The following is a 27,909-nucleotide window of genomic DNA, read 5'->3' as shown; positions in this document are numbered from 1 at the left end:
AGCTATGCAGCTTCAGGTGAGGCATGCAGGTGGGAGGGCACCGACCCTGAGAAGGCCCACCCCACCACTGCTCCCATCAGGTCAAGGCATGGGTTCAGCTCAAGGTGCTGCACTTTGGGGGGAGGGAGGTGAGACAGATTTCAGCAACACAAACCAAGAAGCTAGCACAAATGATGGCAAAAAACATATCTATGCTCCAGAGCAAAGCTTTCTGGCTTCCAACTTTTTGTGTCTGTACGTGACTGAAAATAGAAAGACTCTAGAGTTTAGGAGCTGTGCAACAACCCACAGCCAGAACAAATAAAGATAATCACCTAGCAATAGAAAAAAAAGATTTTTCTCTCTGAGAAATACCATGGGATATTTCACCAAAAATCCTATTAGGGTACATAGCGTAAAAATATTCACATCGTCTCCTGGTAGATAAGAAGAAGCTTTAGACAGACACACAGTGACAGTCAACACATTTATGGAGAGTGACGGAGCTGCAAGTGTTATATAGGAGCTGGCAAGTTTTCCTGGCTTGGCACACCAGATGAGGGGGTTTACCTTTTTGACTGGGGTTCTCCTACTGCGAAGCAACATAGAGTATCTTGTACAATTTGGCTAATGCAATAAGCTGACAAATAACTACAGGATCCAGATGTGTAAAGGGATTTCCCTTTGCTGTTATCTACTTTCACCGTTCCCACGTGTTCGAACAATGTCATTCCTCATTTTGTGGTATCTTACTTTTCATATTAATCTCTACATTATTAAGCATCAATAAGAAACAACCAGAAGCAATGAGATTTGACATAAAATCTTTCAACTGACATTAAGGTGTGCCACATTTGTATGTGGCTTATTTCCAAATAACTTTTCATAGAGGTGAAATTTAAAAAGAGAGCTGAGAGTATACAACCAAATGGCCTGGGCATTACTCTGATGCTTTTTTTCCTTGAAAATTCAAATGATCCCTGCAGGCAACCGACAACTGCTAGATCTCTGGAATGTGCTCTTTGAACTGTACCAAAGCCTTCAGCCTTTCGTGCATTGCTGCAAACAAAAACTGCCAAGTGTAATTATTTCTCAGATTTAATGTTATGGAAGTGTTGCATCATTTTTTTCACAGCTCTGAGAAGAGCTGTAGAAAAATAAAATTTACAGGGGTATTTCCCCACAAAAGTTATACACTGCATTTATCACCTTTTGTAAACAACTGATAAAAATGAACACCAGCCAAATCTCAAAGAGTGCCACTCTTTCTTTGGTGCTCTTACAATTATATTTCTATGGAAAGAATCAAAGGATTAAGTGTAGGAGTCCTCCCAAGAACAGTTTTTCATCCTTTAGCCTTTTTAAAAGAAAAAGAGAAACCTGCAACTTCTATCAGAAGCACCAAACAGCGCTGAGAGAATAACAAAAGCTTGAAAATTCATAGTTCACTTCCTACTCTTTTCCTTAACCTACACTGCTGTACGTAGTGTTCCTACAAACATCCACATACTAAAAGGTAACTTGGTAGATATATCACAAAATACAAGCACAGCAGTCTAGATGATCTTGAATGCATCTGCAGTTCTAATAAGAACTGCCTTGTTTTGAACACAGATGTATTCAACTTGCTGAACTGAAAGCATTCGGACTTTATTCACTGAATACAGACATACTCAGTAATATGACTTTTATTACTGACTTAGGTTATATCTGAGATTTTTGTAGCTAAAGACGACATTGAGGTGAAACCAACTGCCCTTAAATAAAAGTTTCCACATCTGACATAAACGTTACCCAACCATGAAGACGCCCAAATTCAAAACAGTCATTTTTGTTTGGATTGCAAAAGTGCCTTGCTTTAGAGAGCAAGCTATTTAGTTCCAGTGTAAACTTCATTACAATTCAGACATGAGGTGGAGCATTGTCTACACGCCAACTAACTCCCAAAGCAGACCTAAGCTCCTAGGTCTTGTCCAGGATCCCTCGCCCACACCCACATGTTAACTTAGCCACAATATCCTGTTCCAAAGCAGGAGAAAGGACCTGCGAACAGCCCTATCCAAGGAGACCAAGCTCTGCCTTCTGGACTCTCCTCCTCAGCCTGAGCAGATTCAGTCATAGCCCATGAAGGCCTCTGAAGATCCAAGCTGTGAAATAGTCCAACAAATGAAACAGACCAACAAATGAAAAACGCGATCCAGAAAGAGATCAAAGGAAAAGGAGCCTGACTCTTTAGCTTGATCATGTGGACAGGATGGACCAGATGAAGGCATTTAACATGCTTACAGATCCTTCAGATTCAGTGAGGGCCAAGAATGAGAATAAAACATTATGTCTAGCATCTCCAGTCAGTAGCTACATCTGTAGGGAGTCCTCAGTCAGAAGCAATGAAATTTTTTTCAAGTACATAAGCAGGATAAGTACCTGAATCACCTTGCTTGTGCCACATTGTTACTTTAGCCATACTTAAGCTGCACAAGCAAAAAGACATTCTGAATCATGTCCTCTGGCACAAAGAACAGCAGAATCTGAACCACAGTTAGGCACAGAACCTCCAAGCTGCTAAAGGGCTATGCGAAGCAAAGCAAATTAAAAGCCAGTGCCCCAAAGAGATGCTCCCACAAGAGAGCTGGGGAACAAAGCCATTTAATTCATACATTAAGAAAAAAATAAAAACGATATGCGGCAGTGGCACCAAGGAGGATCAAATTCTTATGCTATTCAAACATATGTTGTGCCACTGCTTAAAGTGGAGCAGCACACAGCATCCTGTTTTACTGCTACTTTTTTTTTTTTAATAGAACGATATTGTCATACTTTAGGCAAACATCTGCATTCAGAATGAGAAAAAGACTGTCTTGCACGCGGGCAAGATGTGATCAAGGCAAGGGTCAGCAGCAGGCAGCAGCCCCCCTCTCACTGAGGTCCTGCAGGTGACAGGACACATTCACTTTTCAGCTGCAGCAAGATACAGCTCCTCGGCGGAAACCTGCAGCACAGTGAGGTGAATGCGCTGTAAACTACTCATTCTCCAGGGAAGTTGGCCAGTGGTGCATTGTGTCATGTGCTATCACTGAGTTTCTACAGGTACTATAAAAGGGGTGCCCTAAACTGTGACACTCGACTTTCATTTTAAAACTCTAAGAGAGACAAAGAGTCTGCTTCAGGACAGGCAACATCCCACTGAACGCCTTGCCACCCCTGGATGCTTTTTGCTTGTTTGCATCAAACATGGACATGGCTGCTATTTTAAAAATAGAATATTCTTTTTTTTTTTTAAACTGTCTTTGTGGTAAGTGAATCTTGGTCAAGCTTCAGTGCTAACATGGCTATACAAACACCAAAGAGCAGACCACAGAACTGCCAGTGATGAGCGTAACGACATTAAGGAGGATGTGGTCTCCAAGCTCATGGGAGATCAAGCCAATGCAAGCAAAACTTGTAATGGAGAAACTGCAACGAATTTTGAACTAAAGAGTGCAGTGGCACTGTTTCTCCTTGTTGATCTTTTCAGCAGGACAGCAAAAAGCAAAATAAGTAGCATGTCCATGGGTTTTTCAAAGCATTCCATGTAAAGAGCAACAAAATGTAAAGTTAACTCATAACATCATGAGTGAGAAGATGGCACCCTGGGAGGCACAGGAGTTGTTGTAAAGGAGACAGCGTTACTCATTTTAAAAAGTTACAAGATAAGCTGAAAAAACCTGAAAAAATCTGGCATCAAAGCAGATGCTTACAAACACTACAAAATAAACAAAAGCATACTCTATTTTTTTATCAATTTCTAACATATTTCTTTTTTAAATTAAAAATACTATCTTTGATACTGTTAAGCTTTTTTCAAGTAAATGAAGTGGAACATCTCTTAGTGTTACTACTCTGTTATGAATAAGGCGAGCAAATGTCAGGATTTACAAGAGCAAATTAGTAGAAAGGTTTGTTGAAAATCATCTTAAAATAGGCATCATAAATTCAACTGTTGTGATGAAAAAGCACTTTACTAGTGATTTGCATAAGAGTAGTGAGGCCTCATTTTCAAGGTGTAACAAGCTTCTTTCTAGATTTCTTAAACATATTGTTGCTGAGGCCACTCTAGATACCCAGGTGCCACAAAGGCAGAAAGTGTTTACACCTGAAGATGCTTCCACGTATTGTTTATGTGGGTACTGTAAGAAAGGCATGAAGAAAGGAAACATAGGATAATCTGTTACTCATGAAGCTTTAATTTACTAGAAATTTGCCTAATGCCAGTCATTCCTCTCCTGACACAAAAATTTCAAACCTGTGGATCCACACAGAAGCATTAGTGTAAAGCTGTCTGTCTTTTGCACTTACTAAAACATGACTGATTAAAAGAAATCTGACACAAAAATCTGTCCTTGGGTAGAGGGTTTTAATGCCAAAATAGCCTAACACACATTGCAAAGCCCAAATGTTAATCCCTGAGGGGGGAAAAGAGGGTTTATGATGGTTTCCCGATTCGAACATTTATGCTGCAAGTGTCTGTAATCTCCTAACAACAATATTTTCTTTCTTCAAATTCCAGGATTCCTGTAAGTAAATAAAAATAACCCAATGCGTACCCTGTAGCTTTGGTACTGCACTGGGTAAAGGCTAGTGGACATAATTCTGATTGAAGTGAGTTAACATTTTAATACTGTAAAAGACAATAACCAGAAAGAGAGAACTCCCAAACTTTTACTATGAGCTATGATAAAGGAATCCACTAATGGTCTCTGCATTCCAGATATCAAGTCTGGTATCATCTTTCTGAATTTTTCTTTAAGGAAAAAAATCAACAAAGTGCACTAGAAGCTGGCCAAACGAGCAACATATCTCAGCCAGAGGACAGTTAACTATAAAATCAAAGAATAAATGAACCACCAAGACTAACGGAAGGGGCCCTCCACCTAAACTAAGAAAATGGAAACCAGTCACAAATTTAGAAAATGCCTTTAGAAATCAGATCCCCCATAATGAACCATAGTTAGTTCAAAAAGAAATCTCCCCTCCACTGCTCGTTTTTTATCTTATCCTACAAGTCCCTCCCAGTCCAACCGTACTTCTCTTCTGCGGGCTGTCAAGGTTGTCAAGAAGAGGGCCATGTGTTTTGCAGAAGAACAGCCCAAGTTGAGAAGATTCATGGATTAAAGAGAATTTAAGGTCAGAAAGGACCGTTAGATCATCAAGTCTGACTTCCTACAACATCACAGAATATAAAATTTCAGGCAGTTACCTTATGATTGAGCCCAAACACTTACAGTTGATTAAAGAAAAAATTCTGCTTTAGCTAAAACAATTGTTTCATGTCATGCTTTTTTCTGTACTAGATTAAAGAGCTCTTTAGAGCACCAGATATTTTCTCTCTGCGAAGGTATGCTGTAATTAAGTCACTTCTCAAACATCTTTTTGATAAGGTAAACAGACTGATCTCCTTAAATATTTCACTGCAAGGCAATTTTCAAGCTCTTAAATCACTTTCATAATTGTTTCTGGCACCATCTCTAATCTTCCAAAAGGTTGGGTTTTTTTCAGATGTGGCCACAAGACCCATAAGCTGAAATTCAGTCTGTTTACCAACGCAGCATAAAAAGATAAATTCACATCTTTGCTGACAGTTGGCTGCCTGTACATCCAGCACACTCCTTTCTTTGCCGCACAGCCTACTCTGTTTCCTCTCCCCAGAAAAAAAATCACACAAATGAGATTTTTTTTGTGACCAAGCAGTGTACAAGCAAGTTCTGTTATTGCAGAACTTGGCAATAACAAGGAACCTTAACTACTCGGCCGTCCTTTACGAAAGGAGACAGCGGGACACAGGCTATCCAGAAATGTGTTGGCAACCATTTTTCAGTACAGAAACTGAGGAAAACACACAAAGCAAAAATATGCTTTAGGTTTTACTTCAGCCTTTGAGAATTCAGTAAAAATGTGAAAACTGAGGGCAGCTTGGTTGAAACTAAGCATAACATGAGAGAATTCCCATTTCTAAGGAAAGGATGGAAGAGCGAGAATAGGAGTATAAAGCCAACGGAGATTACAGAAGAGAACTTGGATAAATGAATTGCTGGCCAAGATCCTGTGAAAGGTAACTCGAAGGGAGGAAGAAAGAGTCCAAGAGAGTTGGCAGTTCCATAAAGGAATTACATTTAAGGCATAAGAGCAAACTAAGTCAGTGTTGAAAAAGGCTAAATCACAAACCCAAGGACCGGCAACTTAAGGAGAGTATAGATCCATGAACACAAGTATGCATGAGAGAAAAATGTGACAATATAGGGACAAAGTCAGACGGGCAAAAACAGAAAGCAAAACATAACTTCCAGAAAACATAATTAGTAGCACGGAAGCATTTTTCATATTGCTTGATAGTAATAGGAAAATCCAAGAAACAGTTTATCATCCTATTTGTAAAAGATACAAAGACAAATATATTTTGCTTAGTCTTTGATATAAAAAACAAGTACAATATGATAGCTAAAACCAGTGACAAAAGGGATAAAAAAATTAAGAGTAGAAAAGGGAAAACAGATGAAGAGACACTTCAGTAATTTAGATGCTGTCATATCAACTGAGCCTAATCGAGCTCATAATTAGGATAGGCAAGAACATGATGTTGGCTGGTGCCATGGATCCTGTTCAAGAATGCCAAACTCCAATCCCTCCAATGCCTGACTCCACTGAATTTTTGCTAACCTGTCATTTATAGCTACTTAAAACCAAATTGGTGAAATTATAAGAGTTTAAAAAAGTCTTTATTTTTGAAATTTATTTTTAACTCAAATCAATCCAGTGACTAAGGTTTCTACCCTTTATTCCCACAAACAGCTGCCTTGCCTCAATAGGTAGGCCAGTTAACTGCAGTGAAAGGGACTCTAAGAGAATTTATTGAAATTCTCTCACAGCCATCAATGATTTTTCAGAACTTTTAGAGAATGTATGAAGTTCCAGAACAATGAGAATGCAAAAATCCAGTGCCCATCTTAAAAAGGTGAAAAAAGAGGAGGTAAGGAATGACAGGCTTGTCCAAGTAGTTTCAGTTCCTGGAATATTCTTCAGAAAAACAAGACCAACAAGACATTTTTTTTCTTTTTTACAACAAGAAAATAAATACCTGCCAATATAGTTTTGTCATGAGCAAAATCTGGCAAGCCAGTTAAACTTCTCCTTTAATAAAAAATAGTTTGTGAATGGAAAAGAAGCAGTGGATGACATATAAAAAGAAGTGCATGACTCATAAAAAGAAGCTAAGGGAACAAAGACTAAATTAAACCATTTTAAGGCAAATACAAAATGTGTTCAAAAATTTAGTGTAGAGACTAGTAATAGAAGAAAGATATTATGAATGGGGCTCAACGGGAGTCCATCCTGGTGTGGTGCACCGGCTGTTTTCTTTCATAACTTGGACAGTGAAATGGTCATCCATATAGAAACTGTACTTTTAAAATTCTCAGATGATGCTACATTTGAAAGAGAGGAACACAGGAAAACGTTGGGGGTCCTTCCTCCATGGGGTTTACCAAAAGTAATCGGAAATTACATTTAATTAAAGATGTACACACATAAAAATATACTTTAATAATTTTGAAGAGTTACTAAGAACCCTGAGTCAGTTCTGAAGCAGCTGAACTCGGATTACACCAAACCCTGTTTAAAACACATAATCATTTGATTGTATGGCATCAACACATAGCAACAATAGCTCAATCAGTGCACTGCATTTAGACCTGTGTTTTGAAGTATATCCTATTTTCTTCTTAACTGTCTTTCAGCACCAGATTGTTCTCAACCCTGCATTAAGTGAAACACAACAGAAGAACACAGATATCGCCTGGAAGATGTCAGATACTCAGTCTGACCAGCCCACCCTTTGCACACATTGTACTACCAACTGTTGGTGATTCTTGGTCAGAACTGCTGGGATGGAGTAAGCCAGCACTACTGCCAGTGTTAGAATACAAATAGCGTAACTGACAGCTTATTTTGGTTTGCTGGGATATTATCAGTGAACTTCTGCGGGCATGTGGCCATGTGGAAGACACCTCACTCATCCCACTTACGTAGCTGAATACAGGCTGTACATTGCCTGCCCAGTCACGAAGGCTTCAGGTTACCCACACCCTCAAACCCTGTTCCTGTGGATGCCACAAGTATAGACATTTCGGGAAAATATGTTCTGTAAATATACTTCAGTGCAGAATTTAGGCAAGGCATCTCAGAAAACAGTAATAAAATACATCAATTCATTTAATTTAGGAAAGATAAGCTATTGAGACCTAGATATGTCATATTCATTGTTCCTTATTATTCGAGGTAATGTATCAGCGAAACTACAAAATGAAACTAAACTATTTTCTTGCATATTGAATTAAAGATGTCTTGACCTCCTATGATGAAATTGTTTCCCTGCATTTCTGTGATCTGATTCTAACCTGATCATCTACCTGATCTTCTTTATCAGATCATACCGAACATGCAGAAGAAGGAAAGAACCATCTCCTGATGCACTGGATGTCAAAGTATTAAAAAACACTGCTTCTGGACTTCATATCCAGCTATTTCCTGGACATCCTTCATTGTTCTGTCCACCTCTGATGCATGTGTGGTGTGGTCAAGTTAATGCTGCTATTGAAACCTAGAATTTTGCACTTCCCAAATGCAGCCCAAACACTGCATCTATAGGTTTTCTTGCATTTAATTTCCTAGGTTCCTTTTAGGGGGAAAAAAAAAAGAAAAAGTCCTTAAGGCAATATAAGCACTTAATCCAACTCAAATACTAAAGAGGACATAACCTTTTAAATCATCTTAAATATTTACGATGCCATAAGCTCTTAAACTTCCTGGAATACTTAGCCTTCTTTAAAACCTCACAGTACTCGAAGTCCCTAGAGCAACATAAGCACCTAAACTGCTTCAAATCCTTCCAAAGGACACAACCTTTAAACCAACATTCAGGGTCTAATTTTTAGAAATATTTTTGTTTCTTCAGGCACAATTCTGCCTGGTTTTGTCCACAAATCAGGTAGCTATTTAGGTACTATTCACACACTTCCCTTGACACAATACTTTCATCTGATGGAAGACATATGCATGGAAAAGACCTAAAGCACCCTCCCACACCCAGAAAGTCAACGTAGTCAACGTAAGTAATGGAAAGGATTCCCTTGGTTCTAAACCTGGCCAGCACTCAGCTTCACAGAAGGAGAAGTAACAGAAATAAAAGATAGTCATGAAAGCCTTCACAGCACCTTGTTCATACCTTCAAGCAATGCTTGATGATGAATCAAGCCAAGTTCATAAAATTTCACAATCAATTTATGGTAGCAATCAAGAAATCACAAAATTTTACACCTGCAACAGCAGCAACTGTGATCTCTGAGTGGGAATCCGACAATAAGTATTAAAAATAGAGCCGGTATACAAGCCACTTTTAAGAAGCATTCAGTTAACATGTACACAACCACACACTGCTTCAGGACTTTAATTCTTCAGGACAGCATCACCCCCCATTCAGTTTCTAGCCTGATTTATCTTTTTAACAACCATGTGGTGAACTTAAGTCACTCTGTTTCCTTCCTCTGTAAGCCTTTCAGATAGATCTGGACTGAGCAGAAAAACCGTTCAGAGTAAAGCAATCTTACACACACAAACCTGGGAGGCAAAGGTACTTCTCCTTCCAGAATTTCCCAGTTCAGGCTTTCAGCGTTTCCTATAGCCTAGAAAGCGAATTGTCCATGTTCCACTCTAAATGATATCTCACTTTTTCTTCCAAGAGTGAGTGGAGCATTAAGTGAAACATTAGTGCTATAGATGCTCTTGAGCCATTGAGAAAAGTTACAAAAATTGGGGGGTTTTAGGTTTTGAAATTCATATGACAAGTAGTAAATGGTAGGTCAGATGCATGTTACTCCTTCTTAGGATGTAAATAAAGGCAAAGCATCTCCAGAGCATACTTAAAAACTCACATTTGCCAGTCTTCTGCATGACAAGCAAAGTCACTGAATATATGCATCTGCAATTTTAAAAAAAAATTTACATGAATCATAAGCCATGCCAGTAAAAATGCTGTAACCATCAACGAATGAAATATTTGAAATATACAGCTCAACATTAAAAAAAAATACCATATGTAGATGTTTCACCATGTTGAAAATCCCAATGTTTGGAAGTGCTCCTACAGCTCTACGGCAATGGCTTAGCAGTTTTGAAGAGTATGTGCTTTTGGTGAGCCTGGTGAGTGATTATGACATGGTGCAAAACATTACAAAGTCTGTTTTATCAGCTTCTTCATTTTCTTTGTACCTTTATTCTCTGACCAATTAAACCAGTTCACACTCAAATATTTGACTACCTCACTGTAGAGTGGCTGGTCTAATACCACTGGGAGTTAATCGGCAATTCATAACTAACGCCTCCTGTCATTCACCTAGTCTCCATTTTCCCTAAATTGCTACCAACTCTTCTTTCTCTCTTTTCCCTTGACCTCTTTTATATTTTTTTACAAACTGCCTATTGGTTACATCCTATGATACTCAGTTTCACCTATGAGCATAAAACAGGTAAAAATTTTTCAGCTATTTGAGTCAGTATCACTATTTAGAAAGCTATGCAAAAACGTGTAGATTTTTAAATTATGAAAGAGCAAGATACAGTGGATACAAATGTTGGCTTGTAAGTAACTCCTAAACGCAGTATTTGGGTTTTACCTTTGGCACTTCAGATGTATCATCTTACTGTTTCATAGCATGCTACCGAAGTAACTATCTACTGACTCAATTTCAAGATCATGGGACCAGGTAAGTCACTAACTCAGTGCTATTCAAAGTGTCATGGAAACAAAATATTAGCTGATGGACCAAAAGCAGAGACTTTGATAAACCATGGTTAAGTGTCCAACAAAGAACTACAGGTACCAGCATTTAGCAATTTCATTTACAAACACTGGGTAGGATAGGGAAACTCTAGAAATGTGCACAAGAAGATTAGAAACTTGGGCACAAAGCAGGAAACTCTATTTAGAAAAGCAGACTAAATGCTTCATCTTACAAGCAATGAGCAGTATGTACTACAACCCATGACCTGTCCAATGAACTACCTCATCAATGTTGCTCCTATTAGCAATACTCTTTAGTATGTGCCATACTAAATTCAGCATAATACTCACATGTGTGTGTATGTTCATAAACATACACACACAATTTATTACAATACAGAAGATGTTAGAAGATTACAACAAAAAAAAATAGTCAATTTTGGGCCTTCGGTATTAGCTTCCATTTTTCTCCTAACTACTGATAAACAAGCAATAAATTTGCTATTACTTCATTTATCATATAAACATAGAAAAGGGAGCTGAAAAGGACAGTCCTCATCTAGCTCTCCTCTTTAAGGTATCTGTTTAAAGTTTCTCTTAGAAATGTGAATAGAGAAGGTGAGATCAAAAATTCAAAACATCACCCTTTAAATGACAGTTTTAACAGAAACAGACTAGATAAAAACAACTCCTGCTTCAGTACATTTTAAACATACAAAATAAAAATGCTTCAGTACATATTAAACACACAAAATGAAAATAGCCCACTGGTCGTATAAGTACATGGGAATAATTGAAAACATTTTCATTCCAGAAGATACCTCTATAGTTACAGACTCTAATCCACTATCTGAGCAAAAAGTGGAAATATTACATTACTCACAGATAAAAAAGGTGGGGTTTTTTAACACACTTTTTAATGACAAGGATGACCATAGTCTTATTGAACTAAGAAAACGTCTACATTAGGACATAGTGGAGCCCAACAAGAATGGGCTTGTACAGCAGAACAGCTGGAGCCAAGCACTTTATAGCCACACGACAGCGCTTCAAGCCACTTTATTTTGTACCACTGCACAATTTTGGTCGATTTTTGGAGTGCTTGCGCTTGTTTAGCTTCTTCTGGTTTATCCTGATACTTCTGAAGTGCAGTCCCGATTTGAACTAAAATACTAACAGAGATGCTGCCGAAGCTATTAATACTAAGATGATAACCGTTTCCTGTTCTATGTACAGACCACATTATTTTTGTTTGTATGGCAGTTTGTAAAGATTTCTTTTGCTGTGGCAGATTTATATCTTTTTTCTCTTCAGAAAACTGAGTATTTCCAGCCATATGCTGGGACCCAGCCTCATACGTCAACTCTGGTATCGGAGCAACTCATTTGCAGACAATGAAGAGCTTTTGAATTTAGCTGTAGGGCTTCAAACCAAATTTCTCCAAAGACACAGGAGGTCTCTACTTCAACATACCCAAAGGCATCTATTTCATCACCAATTTTAGAGGACTTTACAGTAATGTATGCATGCTAGGGGATTTAGAATTATAAACGTCAACATTCATACGCTAAATTATTGCAAAATGAATTAAAATTAATAAAAAAAAAATTAATCAGTCACTGATTTTTCCAAAAGAAAAAACATAAGTACCTCTTTTACTAACACATGGCGCAGGACTGCTCACGTGAGACTGCAGTTTCAGCTGGTTCATCTGGAGCCCATCTCCCCCATGTTGAACATTTTCATCAGAAACAAGAACTGAGAGATAATGACCTCTTGGGGGAAGGTTGATGACCTCGATTCTGCTCTCAATAACTACCTCAGAAATCATTTGTCGTATCTTGCAAAAATACAGGTATAAGATGCACCCTGAGAATCAAAATACCATTTAACTGCTCCATTGAAGAGCTCTTTCTCCCTAAAAGACCTGATGACAGACCATTTTTTTCCCCTGAGCAAAGATACCAGCTAAAACTGTGTTTCTTTCTCTGTCAGAGTAAAATTAGGGGAAGGAGGTGGAGAGAAAGGGGATCACATTTTAGTTTTATTCCACTGATGCTGCTGCCTGTCACTAAAAGATGAAGGGCTGAAATCCCATCAGTCTGGATTTGCAGATCTGAGGATGAAGAATTAGTATTTTTCTGTTTTTGCAGAAAACTCCTTGATGTATGGCTCCATTCTTGAATGTTAACAGCTGCAGTTTAAATTACAAATGAGATTCTATTAGCATAACCCGTAGTTGGTTTCTATTTAAAAATATGATTTTAGCCAAAATTGTGTCAGCTGAGAACCTACATGTTTTCATTTGTTGCTACAGATAAAGGAAAGAAGCAATTTTATATATCACTACTGCAAAATATGAGGTTTAGAATAGCAAAAACATTAACCAATACTTTTAAGATACTATTGATATCTCCTCTGACAAAAGGGACAAGAGGAGAGTGAACGGTCCTTAGCAATGGTGCAGAGAAGGCGGCCTTAATCAAGGAGCAGTGCTGATGGGGCAAAACCCAAAGCATCTTTTAGAGTTGTCTCTCCAAACCAATTTTCTAAATAAGATTATTTAAAAAGCCCTAAATTGCATTGTGGAGTAACTGTTTAATTAGCTTTGGTTTCCATCATGGATGTTTTCATGAAAATATGCTACACAACAGATGGTTTCTGCTCTTATACTTTGCAACTATAGTGTTCGTTCAACTACTGTCTTGCCCTCGAAAAGCTGTTTGTATTTAATGTACTTCATACTGATGGTTATAACATGTATAAATATGTTGCTTTTCTGACATACACATATATCAGCATATCAGAACTCACGTAATCGCTACTCTAAATGGCCAGGTTCCAGCTGCACTGCGTTTGCACAGTGTTATTTTCTGTAATATTACACAGTCTTTGAAGTGCACAACAGCAAGTGATGACAATATTCATTCCAGGTATCTGAAGTTAATCCATGCAAAGCAGTCAAAAACATCCATCTTCACCACAGAGCACAGTCAAGGTCTGGGCACAATCCCCGCATGGCTCAAGGGGTTCACGTAACCCGATGGCGGAATCCAAAGAGACCCAGCAGCCTGAGCCAACCATGACTGCATCAGCCAGATAATTTTGGATGATTTGGGGGTTAGGATGCTTATGCTGGAGCTACTGTCTGCCTGTACCAAGTCAATTCATTTCTCTATGCCTTAACATCTCTGTGTTGAAAATATTGATCATTATATATATGACTGAAGCTTCCGGAATTATCTGTGTGCAGCGTAAGCATGGTGAGCAACATACAGGAAAAATTATACTTTATTTCCACATTCAGCCAACCTAAAGATTTAAGCAGTCTTAAAAGTAATCCACAGGGGGTTAGGGTGATACTTAACTCATTAATGTTTTATATATAGTTCTTTGAAATTCTCAGATGAAATGCAGTGCATCATTATTGTTGTTGTTACTATTATTATTATTATTATTAATGTCATGACTTATGCCCCAAAGGATCTCGCCATGCTTTGTTAACTGTATACCAGAATCCTTTCATTACCATCCAAATGCTTCTATCGCTGAAGCATAACACTGCAGCTGTTTACCAACACAAAGTAATCCTATAAAAACATTTACCAATCTTGTATGAAGAATATTGTGTTCCATTACAAATGCGTGTTTCATACCATTTCCAATTCGTGAATGGCTCAATGCCAGGGTTCTGCAACTGCGTGCAGAGTCTATAAAATGGTCACTTTAGTGAAAGGCATCTGCTTAGCTGGTACCTGTATTTAGTCCATCACCCATCTTTTACTCCCTTGTACCACTGGAAAGATACTTCAGATTAAATTAATATGACTCCATCTCTCACAAAGTAGAAAATGAGGAAAACTGACAGTCTGAATGGGCATAAGGGCTAATTAATCGATGCCGCCAAATAAGTAATTCAGGAATTTAACCATCCAAAAGCCACTGGAGACAAGACAGTTTATATAGATAAGCTGAAGAAATAAAGACACGCTGGTAAAAAGTTTTCCTTCCTCTCTTGCCTGCTTTGTGACTAGAGACAAGATGCAGAGCACATAGGTAGTTTTAGAAAAACTATCAATGCATATTTATACTTTCTAAAAATGCCTGCAACAATCAAAACATCCTTCCCTTTTTTCCTGTTTGAAACTTCAGGGTGCCTTTAAATATTGAGTCGGACCAACAACGGGATGGCAATTTTATTCCCTATCTGCATGGAATGGGATTGACCCCATGTGGAATTTTCTATAATTAAAAAACCCTGCTGAGGTAGATGCCTGTGCTGTGGATAACATTAGCTCCATTAATTTTGCTGCCATCATTAATGAGTTTCTTGAACCGAATCTCTTCAGGTTTCTATACCCAGATTCTTTCACTGGATCCAGATATCCTCAGCCTGTTGGATCTACTCAGTTTGAACCCTCTAACAGGATCAGGACAAAAAATCAACCATAAAATAAAATTTATAGTTCAGTACAAATGTGCACAGTTCTTCGCTACTCAAACATCCTTTGCTGAGTGGCACCTTGGCTGAACTGTCCTTTTCATTTTCTCAGAACTAGGGTCTTTTTGGTGGATTTTGATGATAATGCATAAAAAGCCATCCAAAACCAAGCATTCTTGCAGTAGCAGGGGGATAGGAATATTACAAATCCAACTCAAATAAAAGGAGACAATTGTGAAAGAAATCAAGCCTATAAAACTTGTATCAACTACACGAAGAGCCAACTTGCCATCTTCTGTGAAGCTCTGCCTATTTACCAGTGAGAATCTTGGCCAGCAAGTACTGATATGACAGTGTTTCTAAAAGGGAAATATTTTGTCCATGTTTACAGAACATGGTTTAATGATACTGAGATATAAACATCGCTGAATGTTATTTTGTGCAAATATTATAGAGAGAGAAAAAAAGGGAAAATACCTAAAACTTAGTAACATGAGATTGCTTCCCTTCTCTAAGTACTTCCTTTAGGCCAACTTGCAAGTACTCTTTTAAAAAAAATAAATCCCTTCCTCAGGTTGAATGTAGATTCCAGGGGTCAGGTACTGTCTGCAGTTTTACACTATTATACATGCACTCCGCTGCTATGCGATACTTAACGAAATGTACCACATTTTAAATAACAAAGATGAAATTAAAGAAACATCCCAGATACAAAAAGTAACATTCCAAACAAAACTAAAACCGAAAGGAAAATTTGATACACCCCAATGAGGTTAGTCAATCGGCCATAAGCGGGAGAGTACAGAAATACTGCTTACAATAAGCAATCATGTGCATTTCTGCTACAACAGGACAAGTATAATACCAAGATCATCTTTGAAGCATATTCTACTGTTACGCATAGTTTCATAACAGCAATTTTAAAAACACATATGAAATAATACAGGTAAGTTTAGCCACCCAAAATACTAATTCAAATACATAGAAATTAACCACAAAAAGACATCTAAGTTACACTAAAACTTCTTTGTCATATCCTTGATCACAGAATCACAGAATGGTAGGGGTTGGAAGGGACCTCTGGAGATCATCTTGTCTAATGCCTCTGCTTGAGCAGGGACACCTAAAGCAGGGTGCATAGCACCATGTCCAGGTGGGTTTTGAATATTTGCAGAGAAGGAGACTCCGCAACCTCCCTGGGCAGCCTGTTCCACTGCTCTGGCACCCTCAAAGCAAAGAAGTTTTTCCTCAAATTGAGGTGGAACTTCCCGTGTTCCAACTCGTGCCCACTGCCCCTTGTCCTGTCTCTGGGCACTACTGAAAAGAGCCTGGCCCCATCCTATTGACACCCACCCTTTAGATATTTATAAGAATTGATAAGATCCCCCCTCAGTCTTCTCTTCTCCAGGCTGAACAAACCCAGGTTTCTCAGCCTTTAATCATAAGGGAGATGCTCTAGTCCCCTGATCGTCTTGGTAGCTCTCTGCTGGACTTGCTCAAGGAATTCCCTGTCTTTCTTGAACTTGGGACCCCAGAACTGGACACAGTACTCCAGATGTGGCCTCACTAGGGCAGAGCAGATGGGGAGGATAACCTCCCTCAATCTGCTGGCCATACTCTTTTTAATGCATCCCAGGATACTCTTGGCCTTCTTGGCCACAAGGGCACATTGCTGGCTCAGGGTCAGCTTGTTGTCCACCAGCACTCCCAGGTCCTTCTCAACAGAGCTGCTTTCCAGTAGCTCAGCCTCAACCTGTACTGGTGCATGGGGTTGTTCCTCCCCAGCTGCACGACCTTGCACTTGCTCTTGTTGAATTCCATAAGGTTCCCCTCAGCCCAGCTCTCCAGCCTGTCCAGGTCTCGTTGGATGGCAGCTTGGCATTCTGGTGTATCAGCCACTCCTCCCAGCTTGGTATCATCTGTGAACTTGCTGAGGTTACACTCTGTCCCATCATCCAGGTCATTGATGAATATGTTGGACAGGGCTGGACCCAGCACAGACCCCTGGGGAACACCACTAGTGACAGGCCTCCATCCAGACTCTGCCCCATTGACCACAACCGTCTGAGTTCTGTTGTTGAGCCTGTTCTCTATCCACCTCGCTGTCCACTCATCCAACCCACACTTCCTTAGCTTGCCTGTGAGGATGCTATGGGAGGCACTGTTGAATGCCTTACTGAAGACAAGATAGACAACATCCACTGCTCTCACTTCGTCAGCCCGGCCAGTCATGCCATCCGTAGAAGGCTATCAGGTTGGTCAAGCATGATCTTGCCTTGGTGAATCCATGTTGACTACTTCTGATAACCTTCTTGTCCTCTACACGGCTGGAGATGACCTCCAGGATGAACTGCTCCATCACCTTTCCAGGGACAGAAGTGAGGCTGACTGGCCGATAGTTCCCCAGGTCCTCCTTCTTGCCCTTTTTGAAGGTTGGAGTGACGTTTGCTTTCCTCCAGTCCTTGGGCACCTCTCATGTCCTCCACGGCCTTTCAAAGATGACGGAGAGTGGCTCAGCAAAAACATCCACCAGCTCCCTCAGCACTCATGGGTGCATCCCATCGGGGCCTGTGTATTTGTGAGGATCCAGTTTGCCTAAATGATCTCTGACCGAGTCCTCCTCAACCAATGGTAAGTCTTATTTTCTCTCTCTTCTGGGGGCTGAGATGCCTGAGGCCCAGCCTTAGCCATAAAGACTGAAGCAAAGAAGGCATTCAGTAACTCAGCCTTCTCTGCATCCTGCGTCACCAGGGCCCCCACTCATTCAGCAGCGGGCCCACTGTATCCCCTGTCTTCCTTTTGCTGCTGGTATGTTTAACGAAGCCCTTCTTGTTATCCTTGACATCCCTTGCCAGGTTTATGTCCAAGTGGGCCTTGGCCTTCCTCATTGTATCTCTGCATACCCTGACAACATTCCTGCATTCCTCCCAATTGGCCAGACCCTTTTTATCACGTACTGTGAACCTTCTTCTTCCATTTGAGTTTCTCTAGAAGCTCTTTGTTCATCCATGCGGGTCTCCTGGCTCCTTTGCTTGACTTCTTCCTCATAGGGATGCACCGACCCTGAGCTTGGGGAAAGTAGTCGTTGGATATTGTCCAGCTCTCTTGGACCCCCTACCTTCTAGAGACCTAGTTCCTGGGATTCCTCCAAGCAGGTCTTTGAAGAGGCCGAAGTTAGGTCTCCTGAAGTCCAGGGATGTAATCTGACTTGTTGCCCTGCTTCTGCCTCGCAGTATCCTGAACTCAACCATCTCATGGTCACTGCAGCAAGGCTACCCCCAACCCTCACATCCTCAACTAGACCTTCTTTGTTTGTTAGTGTAAGGACCAGCAGCACATCTTGCCTCATTGGCTCCTGTGTCAAAAAGTTATCCTTGATGCTCTAAAATGAACACTCTGGATTGTGCACACTTCACCATCTTGCTTTTCCAGTAATATGAGGATGGTTGATTACTTAACTAAAAAGCAAATAGGAATGTTGTATGTTCCTTCTAATACCTTTTAGACCCATTCAACTATTCCACATACAGCCCTTATCCATGAATACTGGAACTGAGGGAGGTGCTGTGTTATCATTCTCTGTTAGGCGATGCAGTTGCTCTTACTCAAATACAGACAGCAGTTTAAATTACTGAAGAAATCTACAATACTTCAATACATATGGGAAATGGCATTTCATCACAATCTCATTTAATAGAACACATTATCAATACTAGTTGATAGTAGAGCAATATTTTTCAAATTGGAAAGTCACTTAATTACTTTCTTTTAAAAATCAGCTAAAAGTGCTTTTTCATCTGTTATATTAGCACCAGTTTTTTTCATTTACTCTTTTATTGCAAGCAATGCTAAAGCAAAAATGCTAGAATCTCATGATACATCACTTTTATTATCTTACTAGAAATTAAGTAGCAACATGGAGTTAAAACATTTGCATTTCTTAACCTAGAGACAAAAATAAGAAAAAATAAAAATCTATTTATATTTCATAGTTAATATTTAAAATGGCATTCAAAGAGAGTTTTTTAATGGTTACATACACTGCCTAAGCAATATGGAAAATGTCCTTTTAATAAGCTCATATGTATCACCATAACCACAAAGAAATAATTTCAAAAAGAATTTTGTTTACTCATGTGAAAGCAGGACGTTTTTGTCAATGTCAATGGTAACATTCCTGCCTCTTAAGGCTCACACTATGTCACAAGAGATGGAATTTATCTGTCTTAACATTTAATAGAAAAGTTAGATGTCTAAATTTGTGCCGGTCACCTTAGGCTTCTTTTATTGTCAGTGACAAGAAACAGGCATCTCCAAAGGATGAATCATCTCATCTTAAGACAGACATAAAAAGAGGCTATGGGAATCCTCCCCTGGAAGCCTTCATCTCTCTTCACTTACTAAGGAAGCCTATAGTGACCAGCTCAGATTTACACCACCTACATTTTTAGATAGCTAACGTCAGGGGAAATTAATCCCACTCTTGACATCCTTCTCAAAAAGTACATGGGAAAAGTAAGCGTAAAATGCAGAAAAACAGAATTCTCAACAAGCATAAAAATCAAAATACACTGTCCCAGAAAAATTCAAAAAACAAGACCCTTTTGTGAAAATAACAGGGGATCTGTACATTTGAAATGTCACACAGTGTTTGATCTCCAAGCCAGGACAGACTCAATCATTTCTAGGAGCTTAAGAATATACAGAGAATATTTTGAGAATATGCTGACAAAGTAATATGCCTCTTCTGATTATGAGTAAGCAGCAATTTTCAAAAGCTTATAATTCAGTGCAATAAGGATAGACATTCAGAGGCATGGCAAAAGGCACATCTTATAACCCATTAAAGCTTCACTCTCAAATTTCAAGTCCTTGCTCAAAAGCAAAGCAGAGAGTTCCTAGACCTTTTTTAGAATATTTTTTTTCCATTTCCAGAAATGATACATCCATCTCACGGAAACCTTTGCAAAGACATTTGACCTATAGCAAAAACGTGGACGTAAAAGTCTGCCAAACTAATCGAAGTTGAAAATCAAGAAAACTGACAATTAAAGAGTTTCTTTTCCCTAAGTATTTCAAAACACAAGGAAGCCCCTGAATCACACATTCCTAGAAGATCGAAGACTATGTTGTGAAGTATTACTCTCCATTTTCCCAATTTTTACAGGTTTCCATTGGCATCTACTTGAATTACGGACCGTCCCAGAATGGCCATTTGCAAATACCTGAAAACAGAGCTTATAGTGAAATTGTTAGGCTGCTTCATAGGTCTTATTGACCTTCTGACCAGACTTCAGGAAGACAGATATTTCTATTGTAGATTAATGGATCTCTCCTCCAAGGCTTTGTTCTTAGTTTTGTCTCTTTTTTTTCAAACACAAAATGGTACTAAAAATGTATCTTCCTTTCTATGGAACAAGTGAAAAAGATACTAGTTTTAAACATCCAAAATTCCCATCATGTGACTGTCCACATCATGTGAATTATGGTGTTAATTCATAGCTAAAAAATATTTTCACATACTTCAATGTGATTTTCTTAGTTATATTCACAAGTCTTTAAATATAATTTAACACATTTTAGAAAGCTTGCAACTTCTGCCATCCCTCATCTTTAGCCAAAACTTAAGAAAAAGCCTAAAATAAATTGCTAAATACATCAAAATAGGAAAAAAAAAAGAAAAAAATTTAAAATATCACAAAATAAAATAGCAGAATCTTGTCTGATTTTTCTTACCTATAAATATTATTGGAATCATAGAATAGCTGAGGTTGGAAGGGACCTCAGGAGATCGCCTAGTCTAAACCGCTGCTCAAGCAGGGTCAGATGCAGCAGGCTCCTTGTCACTGTGTCCCATTGGGTTTTGAGTATCTCCATGGATGGAGATTCTAAAGTCTCTTTGAACCACCTGCTTCAATGTTTGAACATCCTCAAGGTAAGGAAGTTTTTTATATTATGTCTAAATGGAAACTTCTGTATTCAATTAGTACCCGTTGCCTCTCACCCTGCTACTGGGCACCAATGAGAAAGTCTGGCTCTGTCTTCTTTACACCCTCCCATCAGGTATTTAATGTGAAAATGAAATGCTATTCAGTATTTTACTGTTCAGGAGAGGCAAGGATCCTGTGCCTAAATTAGTCCAACCACTAATCATATGATACCACCCAACCCACACATCAAGCTTGGTGCTATACAAAATCAGCCTAGCATTTTTAAGATTCAGAAATTGTATATGTAGATATGAATTATACAGTACCATGCCTACAATATAGATTACTATAAGACAACTGCTTACTTGCTAGCCATTTGTGACCATTTCCCTGTTTTGGAGATCTGAATTTTAATTTACAAAGGATATAAAAGACCCTGCCACTACCAGTGTGAAATGCACAACAAAACAGTAGTTCCCCATTAGATAATAAGTAAGGGTGCCTCACCCAAGTTTTTCTACTCTTATAAATGGCAGAGCACTAAAAATATCTACAAGGTCTGAGACTATAGCTCACCAAGCAATTTAGGCTGCAGAAACTAGCACAGCTGCCAAAAGAAGCTATCGTGCACTCCCCCGCACTTTTGGCTGCTAATTCCCACCCCCATCACCCTTTGTACCAGTCACAGCCCTTGGACAGCCATATGGGAGAAGGCTGGGATAAACCCAGCTGAAAACAAAACCATACAAATAATTGGTTATTTTCAGCCAGATCCATTCTCCAAATTTATGAACAGCTACTCATGCTGAGGGAGAACGACAATATGGGGAGGGGAAAAGAGGCTGGTACTGCTTCTTACACTGATGTGCCAGGTTAAAGTGTTCACTGAACACTTAGGCTAAAGCTAAGCTGTCAATGGAGAGACACAAGCTACTCAGGGAGCAATACTGAATTCCCAAGGCATTACTTTTAGGGTGAGCTGGATCAGGCTCCGGGGATGCCTGCTTCTCTCTTGAGGGTAAGCAGAATCTAGGATAATAGAGATTTAGCTGCTTAGTTTCTACCTATCTGAATTAACTCAGGTCTAGAAAAGTAGAAAATGGTAGAACAACAGGTTTGTGACTCTTACAGCACTTCATTTCCATGAACAATTGCCATTCAGAGAAAAATAAAAAAGTAGTATAGCTAACCATCAAACAAACATAGAAGGAGTGTGTATTTTCTGTATGCTTCACAAATTTCTTCCTAAACCATATTTTACATCTATAAGCAATACGTTTCAGTGATGTGGTACTGTGTACCTCCCACAGAGCATATAAATCCACAGTAGAAACAGCCACAGCCACAGTTCCATAATAAATCACTTACATTTCTTCGGAGTCACTCAGTCACCTTTCTGTACTGTCGGAAGGGAGGGTCTTTTCCTTCTTGCTCAAACTGGTTCTCCTTCCACAAGTGTGTTTCACCTCTATGGCAGATGAGGACAAAAAGTCCTTAACATTCACTCGGAATTTTCTATGGGTAAGAAGGGAAAGGAACACTGTAAGTGCAAGCATCCATACTGAGTTTTATAGCAAGGTATTACAATCACCTCTTTAAAACACATTTTAGTACATTTACAGGACCGTTCTTACACACATATACTGAGTACCTTGGAAGAAATCCCACACGTTTTACATCTTTCTTTCTTTGTATGAAATATGTGAAGTAGTCACTACTCCTAAAGTAATCACTTACTCCACTCCGAGATTCATAATAACAAGATTATAATACTTTAAAAAGCATGTGTACAAATTAAAAGATAATTTCCCATTATTGATTATTTTGCACCACCAAGAAATTTTGAATAGTTTTTGCAGGGTTCACTGTAAACTGTCTTGGCTACCCATTATTGATAAATTTTCTAATCTTAATCTTCTGTTAAACAAAACAGCTCTCTACTGCACTACATCTTACTGCTCAGAAGGTGAGACCTGGGGTTTATGACAGATATCTCCATGAAAACTTAAAACTCACCACTCTGTCAGAGTCAAAACCATAAATTCAGTGTTAAAAACTATTGGGAAAGGAATAAAGAGCAAAGCATAACACATCATTTGCCATTGTATTAATCTCCATCTTGAAATGCACACTCCGCTTTGGTGTCCAGCACAGAACACAACGCAACAGAACTAATTAGCAAAGGTTCAGAGAAGAAAATGTACATGATCAAAGGCTTAGAATGGTTTCCATATGAGGAACAATTCTGAATGCCACAACTATCCAGACCGGAAAAGAGACAACTTAAGGGAAGGCATGAGAGAAGACTACAAAAGCCTGAAGATGGAGAGGTTGCACAAACATCATCTGTTCCCTATTCTTTGAACTCAGGGCTGCTTAGTAAAACTCAAGTTCAAAAGAAAAAGCAGGAGTTTCTTCTCCACAAAATGGGTAACAGAACAGTGGATTTCTTCCCAAGGATGCTGTTGATGCAAGGAGTTTTCATGAGCCAAAAGGGAGAGTTGAGGTACCCTTGGAAGACAGCCCTCACTGGAGACACAGGATGACCTAGGTGAACCATTGGTCTGAACCAAGATGACCGGTCCTCTCTCCTTGTATATTCATTTATGCTAGTGTTACTTCAACAATTCTTATATCCATTTTACACTGACATATTCACCACACAAGAACCAGAATTACTGCATTAGGTACACAGGGAGTCTAGTCTTACTTGCATTTGAAGTACAGGCTAGATCCTTCTGAACTGCAAACTGAATTCCCATGGTTGTCTGTACTTTACTACAAGCTTAATAAATTTGATTGACTTTGCCAAAACAGCATCACCACAGGAAAAAAAAAGTCTTACTGTAAAGCAGCAGTAGCCTTCCTCTCCCCGGTCCACAGTCCCAAAGCAGCCAAGGTAGAGGGCTACAAAGCAAGGTTCTGCTTCTCAAGTTGTTTGCTGGTCTCATGTGTACCTTCATCCATGTATTCCCACTCAGTTCAACACTTATCTAAATGCAGGTCAGCATCTCCATGTCCCAAGTTTCATCTCAAAGCAAACCTTAAAAATCATATACTCTGTATTCCAATATCTCCTCTTTTGCTTTAATCTCTAGGATACAGCAGTGTTTCTGATTTATTTTGGGTAAGTGCAGATCAATTAAAATTCCTTCAGGGAAGCCTTCTGAACCAGCAGAAAGTGAACGACTGTCATCAGGAACAAACACTTTTTGCTGTCATGGACTTGCATGTCACTTTTGAGCAAAAACTATGTTAATTAATTCCATCCATACCTATCAGGTGTACCAAAGGAATATAACCAGTCCCTTCTGCTCTCTTGCTAGATACAGATCTTTGTGTCTGTGAACTGAGTATCCCTATATGGAGACTTATGCATTGGCACATTATATGAAGAAGCAGCCTGTACTAGCACAAAAAAACATAACAGGACAAAAATAACTTTGTTCAGAAATCAGTATGCAACCAAAGTCCCTTTTGCAAAATGCATGCATTAATACCCTAACGTTTCACCCCAAAACCAGAAAGTTTCCACTGTATCTATGCACAGAACTCTTTATTAACATTATTTTTAGACCCTACAGTGAGGAATTTGAATTACTGATCCTTTTTTTGGTCAGCTTGATATATTGGATCAAAGTATGTTTACTGTTCTCTCTATTCCCCCTCATAGCTTCTACACTCTGCAAAAGAGGCTGCTACACTGTTTGCTGTTCTGTTTGCTTCTACAGCTCAAATGGCTACACTGAGGATGAAAGAAAATTCACTGTACAGCATGCTAATGATCAAAGACCCATGTACTACTGGCCTATAGCAACATTTTAGGCCACCCCTCCCTTCTACCATTCGTCCAACTTCTCTGTTTAGAATGTAAAATCTTAAGGGTAGGAATATAACCCAGCCAGCTCAAAAGCAATGCAAGTTCTGTTTGATATCCTGCACGTCGCTGTAATACTAACTATAAATAAGAGCAAGCTGTGGCAAACAAGAACCGAATGTCTTAGAATTTATATATGAGCAAAGACAAAATTCTCACAAAATTGCAAAATTCAGAGAAGAACACTCCAGGTATACTACAGCAGGTAAAATACTATTGCAGGACAAACCCTTTAAAAGCAATTTGACTGTAGCAATAACAACACTTCAGAATTATCATCGCCACTACTTCAACATTGGGAAAGAAAAACCACAAGAACAGGTATTAGGAGACGGCTACCTACTGGTTGCCAAATAAAAGCTGTGATTCTCACTCTTTCCCATACGTGGCTTCAAGTTACAATTAAAAAGTTTACAAAATCTTCCCGTGAGTATGCTCTTGGCTCTCTCACACAAGTGCATGTAAAGAGGGAAAAGTTGATATGCAATTACCACAGTTGCAAGTGCTGGGATTCAACAGTTACCCAAAAAAGTGTGTAAGCTAAGAATGCTTTCTTTTCAACCACTTGTTCTATAATCCTATCTGAAGGTTAAAAGACCACTCACGCTTGCTTTAAAAATTTATTCCATATATCGCCTAATTCAATTATGCCCCTGATGGAAATCCACTTACACCAAAGATATACAAAGAAATTTTTACATGAAGAACTTCTTAGCTTGTATTTTTCATTTTTGAAACAGCACAGTGATACAAGTAACCTATAGGATTAAAGACACAAACATATTCCAGAGTACACATATATTGATTTGGGATATTAAAAGCTACGCTTGTGTGCAAGCTCACACCATTTCCATAAGTCACCTAAGACACAAAGTAAAAGCTATACAAGGTAGTGTGATCTTATTAGCATTACTATTATAGGACTTTTTGTGCATTTCATAAAGCCACAGCTGCATTACAACTGATCCCAAATAAGCATTGATAAAATACTTTATCCCACGACTGCCACGTATTTTTAGATTACGTTACAGAAAAACACGTTAGAAAGCAAGTATTTGAGGACGATACAAGCAAGTTGCTCCATTGTTTTGGGTTTATATACCTTATTTACAAAAAATCCAACAGCTCAAGTCCCTGACTAAATATGCTATAAAATTCCATTTTTGTCCATAAGCATCCTTTTAATTTTACTTTCAATATCTATAGCCTATTGGGTGAAGCTAAGTAAAAGGCTAGTGCAAGATTTGGGCTGAATCATAGCATATAAACAATCAAGGACTGGACTGGAGTTTTGGTTTAAGATTGAAGAATGTTTATGCTAGTATGCAACTGTACAGTCAGCCTAATGCAGTATTACAATCATGTGTCTTTAGCACAGTGTTTATCTAAAAGCCTTTACCAAGAAATCTTATCTCACAAAAACATAAACTCACAAAAACAATCACTACTTTGCTAAGTAAACGCTGGGACGTCTGTTAAGAAAGACGTCTTAAAATACAGCAACAAAAGACAAAAATATATCTGTGCAAAGGCCCCTTCCTGCTGATCTCTGGTATCATGGTCCTAATCTGGAAACAACATAATGAGTAAACAAGAGATCAATCACGATATAAATAATAGAAGAAGTGAAGGAATATTACTAGAAAATTCCCTAAATGTTGTGCTATTAAACTGAACAAAGCCATTTGGTTTGTCTGCAATTTTGGGAATATTATTATGCTGTGATCAAACCCCAATATTTCAGCAAACATCAGAGTTGGCACTACCTCCATTCTTTCACATAACAAAAAGACAAAGGCAGAACAAATGATCTATGTATAGATAAAAGGGTCTTCCTACTACTAGAGCCCATGCATCAGTGCCATTAAGATAACTGATAATCTTCCCTTTACATTTATATAAATCTCCTGCAGGATCTGAAAACACCCACTAAAATTTGAAATATTTTAAAATCTAGTCCTCTCATCAGTTATATACTGAACTCTTCATCTTCTGGATTTGGATTGACATTAAGAGCTAGAGAAATATTCCTGATGTTTCTCTTGCAGATTTATTTAAGTTCTACCTAAAACTATGTTGACCAGAAGTACAGTCTTAAACTGAACTATAACAGGATGGACTGGCACGAAAACAAAGGTAAGACCTGTGCCTAAATAATTCCTTGCACGGCTAGCTGTCTACCATCTCAAAGTAAATGCTATATACAAGATAGACGACAGAAAACACAGGCTAACTAGCTGTATCAGGCAATCTGCCAACAGAGGGAGAATGCTGGATTTGGGGTATTTGGATGGAATAGTTTGAAAGTGTTGTTAAACTAACACCCAAGCTTAGGGAGGTTAAATAGATAGGGGTAATCTTGCCTAGTAGTTCTTGTGGCAACTACGTCTGGGAATATTTTTCCCTAGCAATCACCAGTGGGTCGAGTGCCACCTACTTTCTCCGATATTCCTTCCAGCTCTAACTGCCCTTCTCTTCTCAACATTAGGCTGCCATTCGTCACAAGGACACGCAGCGGGATCTGAAGAGACGAATGCTGACCAGGGCAGTGTGATTCCAGACATGCACCATAACACACAATTCAGCCAGCCAGGGCTCTGCAAAGAGCAATAGAACTGACAAGAAAATAGGTGGAATTCAAGTTTTATTTTTTAATGCACCTCATTTCTAAATGGTTTTGATCCCGATCACCTGAGAGATCACTCACTAACATACAGCACTGTTACAGTGCTCCAGCACTCCTAGACTGTGATGGGTGCAAACGGTTTCTGTAGAGGGAGAGATGCAAGCAACTCCATAAAACTTCATTCAATTTTTTTCCCCCTCCCTTTCCCTTTCTCCTCTTTCCTTCACCTCTCACTCTGCCTTTTGC

The 27,909-nt window shown here is 38.9% G+C and overlaps 1 protein-coding gene across 7 annotated transcripts in view; it reads right to left on the bottom strand.

The window, feature by feature from the left end:
* The window catches only part of FOXP2 (forkhead box P2), a 440,819-nt gene that overhangs the window by 349,434 nt on the left and 63,476 nt on the right, over positions 1-27,909 (bottom strand). For all 7 annotated transcript variants that reach the window (XM_075081092.1, XM_075081101.1, XM_075081089.1 and 4 more), the window contains one exon: positions 22,529-22,675. The gene's annotated coding sequence lies outside the window, so the exon portion shown is untranslated. The remainder of the gene's footprint in view (positions 1-22,528; positions 22,676-27,909) is intronic.

The sequence above is a fragment of the Phalacrocorax aristotelis genome, chromosome 1 (genome assembly GCF_949628215.1).
Source record: "Phalacrocorax aristotelis chromosome 1, bGulAri2.1, whole genome shotgun sequence".
Taxonomy (NCBI): Eukaryota; Metazoa; Chordata; class Aves; order Suliformes; family Phalacrocoracidae; genus Phalacrocorax; species Phalacrocorax aristotelis.
The sequence above is the reverse complement of the archived record's forward strand: the minus strand, read 5'-3'. Positions and strand labels throughout refer to the sequence as shown.